We start from the raw sequence: 11,699 nt of genomic DNA on the forward strand, positions 1-11,699 counted from the left end.
CACCACTTGTCTGCACCAGTTCATTGGAATAGTTTGCTGTCCTCTTTCAACACCAGCTCTGAGAGAGGTACACACAAATCACCAAAGTGTTTACCAGCCTGTGTAGCACAGATGGCTATGTGGCAGTTAAGCGGAGACACTGCTATCGTAAGCATAAGTATTAACACGTGGGAAATGTAGTGCACCAAATAATCAAATAAATATATTTTAAAATCATGTGCTGACAATCCCTTTACCTGTGTTTCACATTAGAAGCCAAGTTCCAGGACTCCTTCCAGGCTGCAGAGGCTGCAGAAGTAACGAAAGGGGTGGAGGAAGATATTTCACACCTTTGGGGAATGGAAAGGGGGAATGACAGTGAAGTCGGTCTTTGGCAGCTAACGTGTGTTTAACTTCTGCCAAAATTTCCACCTGAACCAGAAATTTGACTACAGATATTTTGCCTTTGAGTTTGTCCAGTCACTTATTCTGGTGCTTTATTCTGGACTTAGGGTCTGACTTTCTTTGCAGTGAGTTTTGAATTACTTTTAAGCTAAAAGGTTTGTGAAGACACTTACGTCTCAGTCACTTCAGAAAGGAAGTCCGGGGTTCAGGAGCCCAGCAAAGATCCCTTCTCATCCCAGATTCACTGGTCACCTCTCTCTAGTCATTTTTCCTATTTGAACTGCACAGCCCCAAGTCCTGTACTGCAGTCCTCCTACTCTGCTTCATAGGCTCACACCTCAGCAACCTCTTTCCACTGCCTACAGAGTTTCAGCACTTTCACATCTCCCTTTTCTCTTGTAGACCTTATTTCTTCATCATTTGCTACTCTTCTCTATGCTCTGTGGTTGAAAAGCTTATGACAGTGTTTGTCTTGAGTTCTGTGTTTCACAAGGTACCTTTCTTTTCAACTTTAGCCTTTAGGCTTCATTTGGAAACCTTAAAAATATAGCCACATCATATCTGCTGGATGGATCTCCACCTGAGTCTGCAGGAAGGCAAAACAGGACTTCCAAGAGAAAAATAACTCCAGGCCTTTCAGTAAGATATTACCTCTGATACTTAGGGTTTGAGTGCAGAAGCAAGCACGCAGTATAGCAGACCCAGCTGTGATATCCAAGCAGATACCTCTCAGCCATGGGATAATGTGTTTCTGTATGTCAAACCCCAACTGCAAAGAGAGAGGAGACTTGTCCTTGTTTATTTTGGCAAGAAGCACGTCTTGACAGGTAAGTAATTAATGTTTCAATTAATATCAATATTTTATACTCAAATAACTCTTTACATTAGTATACCAGTTATAATAAGGACATTCTTTACCACATTGCCACATTAATCATCTATATTTTCATGTAGTAATGGCATCAAATAATTATATTCAAGAAGCATTTGGACAACGCCCTCAGACACATGGTGTGAATTTTGGTGTTGTCTTATACAGGGAAAGGAGTTGGACTCTGATCCTTGTGGGTCCCTTCTAACTCAGGATATTCTATGATTCTATCATTTAGTACAGGAAGAGTTTGTATTACCGTATTAACTATTGCTGGAAAATATAATGTTAAAAGTGATCAAAATGTCAAATTCCACATTTTCTTTGATGTTAAATAAATGAAGAATTTACAGTAAAGTAATTTTCAATACTAGTCAGAGCATCTCTGGCAAGAGGTAATTGACATTTTTCTCATGTGCACTAGACCAAATAAAAACTGTGCTAAGTTACTGACCTTTCTTTCAGTATGTTGATAAATCATAAGTAATACATATTTTCTTTTTAGGAATCTTTAAAAAACAAATAAACAACCAAAACCTACTAAGGTGAAGAACGTTGCTCTTTGAAACAAGTTCCCTGAAAACTCATAGAGAATCAAGGGTTTAGCTAAAGAGTTTTACGGAATATTTAAAGACAAAAGTACAATATCCTAAATTCAAATAAAATGAGTCTGCATATCTGGAAAGTCTTAATGCAGTGGGCTCCAGAAATGATAAAAACATATTTATAACCAACAACTAATTTATGCTGTTATTTTGAGGGGAAAAAAACCAAATTTTTCTGAGGGATGTCACCAATTCAGCCTAACAATTGGTTCAATCAAACAAGATACCAACATGTAATTATGCCAGCTATTGTCAGCTAGGCAAGATCTTTATGCAAGTGAACTTAAGTACCTCTTAAAATTAAACAAGTGGCAAAGGCACACTTGCCATACTTCAAAATACCATAAAATTTAAAAAAATATTTTGACAATTTTATTTAGAGCACTCCTTTTGTGCTAGTCTGTAAGTTTCTTCCTGGGAAGAATTCATTATTAAACTGAACTAAGGAAGAATTAAGAAAATTATGTGTTTAGCAAGGCATTTAGCTCGATTTTTTTATTTTTTTTTATAGGTTGCGCTGCTCTTGCTATAATCTTGTTTTGATTATACCTTAACTCCTGATATGGTTCACTTCACTTAAAAAAAGCTGAATTGAATTAATGTATTTTAAAAAATATTTTTCTTAACATTAAATATAATTATTATTTTCCATTTCAGTCACCAAATAAGTCTGCTCCATAAAGGCACCAGACTGTGAAGTGTTAAGGTTCTCATCTGTCCTGAGGAGTAATCCTTCCTATTTTTCTGAGTAAATCATATCCATATTTTAATGATCTGTTGAGGGGAAATGCTGTATCAAGAGCAGGGTTGCATGTGCAATGTATGTACACGTTGTTCCTCCAGCTGGGATCCTGTGAGAGCCGGAAGAGCCACAGATGGATTTGCCTGTGTTGTCTTCTTGCCAAGGAGCACAGACTGGGGGGCTGAGCCAGAGACAGCAGCAGCAGGGTTGGCTCTACTGGCTTCCCTGTGCTGAGGAACCCCAGACAAAACACTGGAGAACAAGAGATGTAAGACTCAATTACCTAAGTCTAGTAACTTAGTGCATTTTGTATGTTTTAGAGTGTTTGATACCCTTTACGGTATACCAGGGTATACCAGGTATACCAGGGATACCAGGTGTGGGACGTCGTGTTTGACACCCCTTCTGGAGTAGTAGCTGAAGACAAGGAGCAATACCATAAGGCATCTAAAATGACCATAAGTGTCATCCAGTCTCTCCCCCTTTAGGTTTTAGTCTCTGGCTATAACACAACTTGGTTTTGAGCAGCTGTTCGGCTAGTTAGATATCCAGGCAGCTCACCCTGCACCTTCCATGTCTGCGGAGGTAACACCACTTACCACAACTCCTGGTGGTCTCGTGATCCCATGGCTTTCGAACCAAGCACAGCTCTTCTACGAGTGAATCTAGAACTGTGCTTGTTGCTTTAATGGCAAATAAAGTTTAGATATTGCCTAAAGCTGCTGCTAAGAAAACTCACTAGTTTAAATTAAACGTATGTTTATTCTAGAAAGTGGTAAGGCATTTCTAATAGACTAGCAGCCTTTTTTTTTTCCCAACAGGTAAGGTAAGTGAGTGTCACAGATAGATTTTTTAGAAATTGTACCTGTAATATAAGAAAGCCAGCCCATACTATACAAACAAGTATTATCTTTTTCCTTTTTTATTTTTTTTTTAAATTCAGAGTATTGTCTTGCAATAGTAGTTATTTACAAAGGTGATTTTTAAAGTAGATAGCAGAATTTGCTAAATATTAAAAAAATGCTTTTAGCTTAGTAAGATATGCCAAGAAGTCAGGTTCACCACTGAAATCTTTTAATTATTCACTTGCTGTAAATTTTCCAATTATGACTAAGATTTAAGGGAGGAATCTACCTATATATTTATATAAGGACAGAACGTTTATGTGTTTTTCAGGTATGTTATGGAATAATATCTAAATATACAGAACTAGAAAAGAAACAGATTGGTATAATCGACTGAAAGAGATTATTTAAGATCATATTCTGATCTCAAAGTGACATACTAAGTTGCCGCATCTTTCTAAGTATTTTTACCACCAGATGTCAGTATTCTACAAATGTTAGTATGGAATTTACCAAAGTCTTCCCCTGCAACCATTTTTCTCATCGTCATTAAAAGCTACAAAATAACATCTTACATGGATAATCTCGTTATTCTGTGGGGGTGTTATATATATATGCAGAGATACCTAAATGCAATGAGGAATAAGCATGAAGATCATCATGCTTCATTTTACCCACAACAGTGTTTTATACTGTTATGATTAAAACACTGAGTTCTGTCCTATGGGCATAAAAAATATTAATTCCACAATAGTTCCACTTCTGTTAGGATTTTCACTGATGTTTATTTAACTTACCTCAAACAGATCTGGTGGGTCTGGTCATCACGAAACTAATTGACTGAATTTCATAGCAAGATTGTTTAAACCTCACATCACTCCACAGGCTATTTGTAGTACATGCTGACATGTAATGCAAGAGAGAAAAATATGACTAACATCCAATTTCAGTGTCACCACAGCACTTTTACTTGATTACACCCATATTTTTTGTGAATCAAGTCATTTAGGTGGAAGAAAGTTTCACTTTGAATTTCAGAGACCTTTTGAAAATTATAATAATTTTAAAAGAAAGGATAAGTACAGTTAGTTTAATTAGATTTCTCAATCTCAACAAATTCATAGACAGAAATAGAGCTGAGATTATTGGATTTTCAAAAATTCATATGGAAAAAAAACCCCAAAAATAATCAAATATGTTTTTTAAATGACCAAAAACTTCAATGTCAAACAAGCAGAATGCGATTGACAAAGTCTCTCTACTTACAGCCAACACAGAAAAAATTAAATTAGGTCAGCTGTAAGTATATGAAGTCAAGTCTAAAGCTACCAAAACAAACAAACAAACAAAATAGAATAAACGAGAGTACCTTTCTGCAGGCAAATGCGAATTTTGACACCAGATTTCAAGGCACTACAGTCTGTTATACTAGTTGACCATGATCTATGCTTCATAATGGAGAAGAAAAGAATAATCTCCACATTTATCAAACTGAAGTGTAACACTAGGTTATGTGTATGTTGTCCCTGTCTAGCATCTAACCGAAACCTCACAAGCAGCAGCCAACAGATTTGGTTTTTCTTAGAAAGCTCTCTATTTTTTTTTTTTAGTAGGATAAAAGAAAATAAAACAATAGAATTATTAGAAACACTATGGCCCTGAAAAGGGCCACAAATTATGCAGTCTTCTCAGTCAGCCTCCTAGGAAAACCTGTGACAGAATTTAACTGTGATCTTCTGGAGCATAATCAAATTGTCTGCATTTCTATTCATAAATACTTGTTCACAGACCTGACCCATATACTAGTCCAGGAATTGAGTAGATTTTGGTTTTGAGAACTTAATCCAATTAGAGAGATTAATGCAGATAACAAATTCTTACTGTTCACCATGGCACACAGGGAAACCTTTAGTAAGAGGAGACAACTTTCAGAGTTTGATAGTTCCTTCAATGAACATGGCTTTTATGTTCTAACAAAATCAAATACAAATACATATATGAATCTGTGTATTTATTGTCAAAATACAAAAATATCACATCATACACGAATTACCAAAACATTAAAATGCATGTCATTCCAGAATACTATTAGCTAGCCTTGTACTTTAAATAAACAGTGGGGGTTTTGTCTTTTTTTTAATAAAGCTTTTTCCTTAAGAAAAATTACTAACATTTATAGATCACTTCAGTATATCGTATAAATTATGGTAGGAGCTCATATTATTACTTCCAGCATTTTTTCATTAGCTTAGTGGATTTTTTTTTTTTTTAATCAGCTGCTTTGTCACAGATGAACAACCTTCCCGAGATTTAGGAAAATATTCTTTTATCTAATATTATTCTTTATGATTTCATTTGATTTGAAAGAACATCGACAATAAATCTTGAACAGCAGCTGAAAAGTATTGGATAGCACAAATTTGCATAGGATTTGTGGTAACATGACATGGTATGTATAAAGATTCCCCCAGTTCCTGATTTTCCCTTATTTTTACACTAAGAATATTGAAGGATGATATATATTGCTTTAGGGAGCTCGGATTTTTCTCCTTAGTTAACATCTTCTCCATAGTTTTCTCCGGGTACTCGCATTACTGCTTTTTCCTCAAATTTGGATAATCAGGCTGAGACAATGCCAGGAGAAGTATGATGAATAATTGTGGCAGGGACTTGACTGGGTAGAGCTTCACGTTTGCTCAGAGTCGGGTAGGATTAATCCCAGTGCCATTCTCAGCCGCTGGCTGCCAGAGAAGACCTGACTTGCAGAGATGAAGGTGGAAGCCGGGCCCAGCATTAGTTTCCCCAGGGGCAACGATGTGTTGGTGAAGGTGGCTACCAGAAAAGGGTTAGGGGAAAGCAAGCATGAAGTTGCAGCACCTGGGGTTACACTCCAGACAGGGGGAGGAAGAACAGTATTTAGCATGTTAAAGAAAGACAGAGAAAAAAACCACCACCAACAACGACAAAAAAAAACACCTGCTCACACACCTACTTACATTAAATTCTGGCAGAAATGTCAAGTGTTGTTATGCTTAAAATTTCTGTCAAGTTGTTTGGAAGATCTGAAGGGGGAAAAAAAATAATGGCATGAAGACCCAGAGGCCTGCTATTACCAGAAATCAAAACAAACTGAATAGGCTTAGAAAGAAGAGTCAAAGCTTTTATTATTTTCATGGATTGTCTTACAATTTGCACAAGTATCTGATGAATATGGTAGAGTAAAATAAATGCCATTTCTCATAAGAAAGAAAGTTCACTAATCATTAAATTTCCTATTTTCCTTCAAGGGTAGCGTTGACATTAGCATAGCATGGAGGTTTATTCTCTGACTATACAGCTGTTACGAACTTCTAAGGAGAAGCATTGGGGCAATAGAAGTGGCAGCTCTTTAGAGAGGAAAGTGATTGCTGCTTACCACCTACAGCGGAAACATTTTCGCCTGGGTCAAGAATGACTCAGATAAGATTAATTCAAAGTAGGAACAAGGAAAAGAGAGCTGTGTGCCATAAAAAAAAAAAAAAAAAAAAGTCCAAAACAACCATCCTCATTAAACACAGAAATTACCAGATACTCTGCCTGAGAGTGTTGGGGGTATCCGTTCAGAATTAGGAGCAATCATCCTTAAAGGTGAGCTAGTGTAGAACCCAGAGTCCCAAAATGACCTTCCTCCAGTGTAAGAACTGTCTTATTTATTATCTGCTAACTAATTATTTATCCATACAAAGACTTGCCTATGGCTGATTAGTCTTAAAATCTTTTGACAAGAAACTATGTCAAAAGCCTTTTGGATGTCTAAATAAATTGGAAATGAAAGAGACTGCTGATAACCACATGGCTGCTGACACACTGAAAAGACTCCAGCAGGTTTGCTAATGGACTTCCATTTATAAAAGTCATGCTGTGTCTTCCCAAATGTATTTGATTTATCCAGGTACCCATTAATGTATTTTTTACTGTAGATTCTAAAAAAACCCTGTTGAATAAATATAATGGGCTTACAAGCCCACAGGACATCAGAATACTATAAAAGTCTGCAGGATCTCAACTGACTCTTCTTCTATAACTGGAATAGAAAAAATTCAGGCAACAGAGCACCAATTAACTCTATATTAAAAAAAAAATCTATTTTATCAGACTAAATATTTTCTGCATGTGAGTGTATATTTGAAAGATATGAACAGTGCAATCACTTAACTATTACATTGCAAAAAATCCTAACATGTCTCACTTGTTTTTAAGCAAATGATACAGACGCCAGATTTTCCCGACTGCTCAACCTCAAATCTTGACTTTATTATTTTCTGTTAGTGAATACAACCTTGCTTTAGTGGGGCCAGGATTATGTCTGCAGCAGTGGTCCTCTTCTGCATCAGCCCTGAGCTGCTTTAAATGACACAAACTCTACCTGATTGTTCCATGTTGCTGCATATGTAACACATCTGCTCTGCCATCGTGCTACTCATGCTGGGAAGGGAAACCAAGAACACATGGCCAGACCACCAGTGACTTGACCCTGCTGTGACAATTAAAGGTGACTTGCAGCTACAGGTTTCTCTTGGCCATTATGCAAGCCTCTTGCTAATTTTTCAAGTCCTTTTTTAGTATGATGGCGATCTAGTGGCAGAATTTCCGTTGTTGCCATGTTATTGCTATGGCAATATGCAAAGAGCTTTTGCCTTCAGATCATCTCTTTCACAGAAATTTCAGCAATGCAAAAGAAAAGCAGGCAGATCAGAACTGCTGATTCAAAGAGCAACTAAAATGATTTTTCCTGGGGCTCACATTTACCTGTCCAGACTCCACTTGACATGGGGAAAGAGTCCACAAGAGCTTGTACAACATGGGCAGAACCATTTTCTCAGGACAAATTTCTCCCTGCAGAATAGCTGCCAAGGATCCTGATTGATGCTTAGACTACTGAAAGCTGAAGATAATCCACTTCTCTACTAGTAACCAGATCTCTCTTTGTACCACCAGAATTGCTTACCTGCTGCCAACATTGCTAATAACTGTTAAATACCGAAGTGTTGGCATCCTCTGCAGATATTTGAAAGAAAAAGAAATTATACTTGAAAATCTCAAAATGCAGAAACTGATGGAGTTCCTCTCTTGTAAAAAATGTAAGTCAGAAGAATTCACATGGGACAGAAAGACCTGTTAAATATATTAAGCGCTTTGAGCTTGTTCTCTTCAACGCCAAATGAAGGCAGTGTTGAAATGTGATATCACCTGGAGACATCAATCAGTTTGCTGCCTAGTGGTATTTATTTGCAGCATTTCTGTGCAACCCAATAGAAAGAAAATGTTGTTTTTTTAAAAGAGAGCTTGTATAAAAACCACCTTTCCCCTCCTGGGATGAAATTCATTGTAGTCTGCTCCTTTATGGATAAGGTGAATTGAGCTGTGTTCTTCAGAAAACCAGCTATATTAATACTGGTGATAACTTAGAACTGAATAATTAAAAAATGCATTGGATCTTGACAATGGAAAGAACTCTAGGAACTTTTGCCACTGATCATTATAGGACATGCAGTACAGAAATGTTCTGTTCTAAAATCTGCCAACTGAAGGTGAATTGCAACCACGGCCATGTTCAACAAATACTTATGATTAATGCATACACATTACAATTCAAATAACTGCACTAATTCAAGATTATTAATTGCATATACTATTAAAGACAATGTATTTATAGATAGCAGAAATTATAGTAGAAATCCTGTTTTTTCTCCTGTAACAAAAATAATAATATCCTTAATGGTTTAGAAACACAAAATTAGCAAATCATTACGGTGTCTCCTACTTTTAACTATAGTACCCAATTATATGATATATTGCCCTCAGGAATGAGGAATGGCTGGCTTAAAAACTCCCTTTCTCTCCACCCCTACTGTGGATGCTCATCCCCAATTCACTATTGCCTAAATCACGCTGATTGAATGGTTTGTGTGGTTGTGCTGAAAATTAGACATGCTGATAAGATCCTGCTGAGGGATAAAATAACCTTGTGCAAAAAAAATGAGGTGATGTGGGTAAGGGAAAATGGGTGGGAAGGATTTCTGACTGAAACAGTTTTTAATCTGTTTTGTAACATGCTATTAGCAATATTGATGGGGCACAGCAAACTGTGACGAAAATGCAAACCTAGGGCTGAAAACTTCTTAAACTGGAATTTTCATTTAACTACGCCCTTTTGCACAGAAAAAAACACAAATGGATTGATCTACAATTGTTTTTCTTGTTTCTGAAAAGCACAATAGTCACATGTTTAGAGTAAACACAGAAAAGACTATAGAAATCACAATTCATGCAACCTACCTTAGGATAAATCAGCTTAGGCTGTCAACAGACAGAGAAGAGTCTGGATTCAACCAAATATGCCCAGACATTGAAGCGAATCAGTTATGACTCATGTGCTGTGGGAAGCTCCTCTGCTCCCTTGGCTTGTGCTGCTGATGAAAAATTGTTTGCCATTATGGCATGTGTTCTCATCAAGAGCACACAAAAGCCATATAACAGCTAGTTAACTGAGAAACAACCACATTACTTTTCCTTAGTGATATTGTGTTAATTGGAACAGCTATAGATTTCTCTTTAGCATTTAAATTACTTTACATGCACATAAGTAAGGTAGTACTGTTATTGAGGTTTTAAGGCGTTACCGTGAAAAACAGGTATCAGTATGCTCAGCAACATTCAAACTGATGTCAGACCACCTTCTGTTGAGCTGTTCCAAATGACACTGCAGTAACGTGAATCATGCCCAGTTGTTCCCTTGGCTAACATGTTAAAAATATAACAGTAAGACATGCTACCTTGCTCTTGCTAGACTATGAAATTCTGGTTTTAGAAATTATTTTACTCTCTTGTTGTCAGGATATATCATTTCTGAAACTAAATGCTGATTAAGAGACATACTTGAAGTAGTCTGCACATGGGCAATGACTGGGAGTTTTATTGCAATGGAACAAACTATCCAAAACTGAGGCAGATTTTCTAAAAATGGGAAGGCTGTACACTGTACTTTTACCAATGTGTGATTTGTAAAGGTACAGACCAGAGGGAATTGTGCCATGAAAGGGGATAAGAATCTCGCTCTTTAGAGTTAGGATTATTTTTTCTTAATTATTCATTGCAATAAGTTTTTTTTGTCACAGATTTGACAAAGATATTCTCTAATTAATGTAAGATCTGCAGATTAATATTTTTAAAATTTTATTCCTTGTTCTCATAATTTGTGCTGAAGGAACTATCTCCTTGAACATCTAGAAGTAGGTTGCACAAAAATTGTGTAATATTGAGAACAGTCCTCCAATAACAAGGACAATAGAAGGAACAAGCTTATTCCATTTCTGATTACAATCATTTCTCCAGTATAGGCAAAAAGAAAAAAAAACCACAACCAAAAAAACCCCACAAAACCCTACACAACACAAACAATTAATAAGTACACAAAGTACACAAGTGTGTTTATTACATTTTTGCAAGCACTTTGTTCTACATTTCAAAAACGCCACCATCAAGCTGTTGGCACATTTATGTACAAAACAGGTTAATTGTAATGCCTGCTACAAAGCATTCTTTGTGAAAATACAAACTCTAATACCAGAGAGGAGCCAAAAGCATTAACATCATTACATGTGTTTAAAAGACATAGTTTTAAAAATCAGCACAGACGTTTTAAGACACAAAACTGAAACACTACAATATAGAATCCAAAAGAGGTTCCTAATACTTTTTGCAGAACTGTAATACCTGTACTGCACATTATCAGAAAACTGTTGATCCCGTAGGACAGCCTAAGCGTTAAAAAAAAAAAATAAAATAAAATAAAAAAGGCAAAACCCCAAATCAAAAACACAATCAAAAAACCCCAAAAACAAGCAAAAGAAAAGAAAAAGAAAAAGAAAAAATAAATCAACTAATACTACTTAATGCATTATCATGCCACAAGTAACTATAGGATTACCCTCTACTTACTACAAGAATTGTTAAAAATTACTGATGATGCATGACTAGTAATAGTACAAAGAAGAGTTTTACTCAAGAAGTTTTATTAGAAATGCACTTACACTGAGAGAGAATTCACAATGGTCCAATAAGTGCACAAAACTACCTAAGATTTTTAACACTGACAAAAATGTCTTGTCAGGCTACATCACTTTAGAAGACACTTTACAGCATTCTTGTAGCATTAGAAATAGGCAAAAAAAAAAATCCACTAAATTTGGTCCAATAATACTGACTTTTCT

This window comes from Caloenas nicobarica, chromosome 4, assembly GCF_036013445.1.
Source record: "Caloenas nicobarica isolate bCalNic1 chromosome 4, bCalNic1.hap1, whole genome shotgun sequence".
Taxonomy (NCBI): Eukaryota; Metazoa; Chordata; class Aves; order Columbiformes; family Columbidae; genus Caloenas; species Caloenas nicobarica.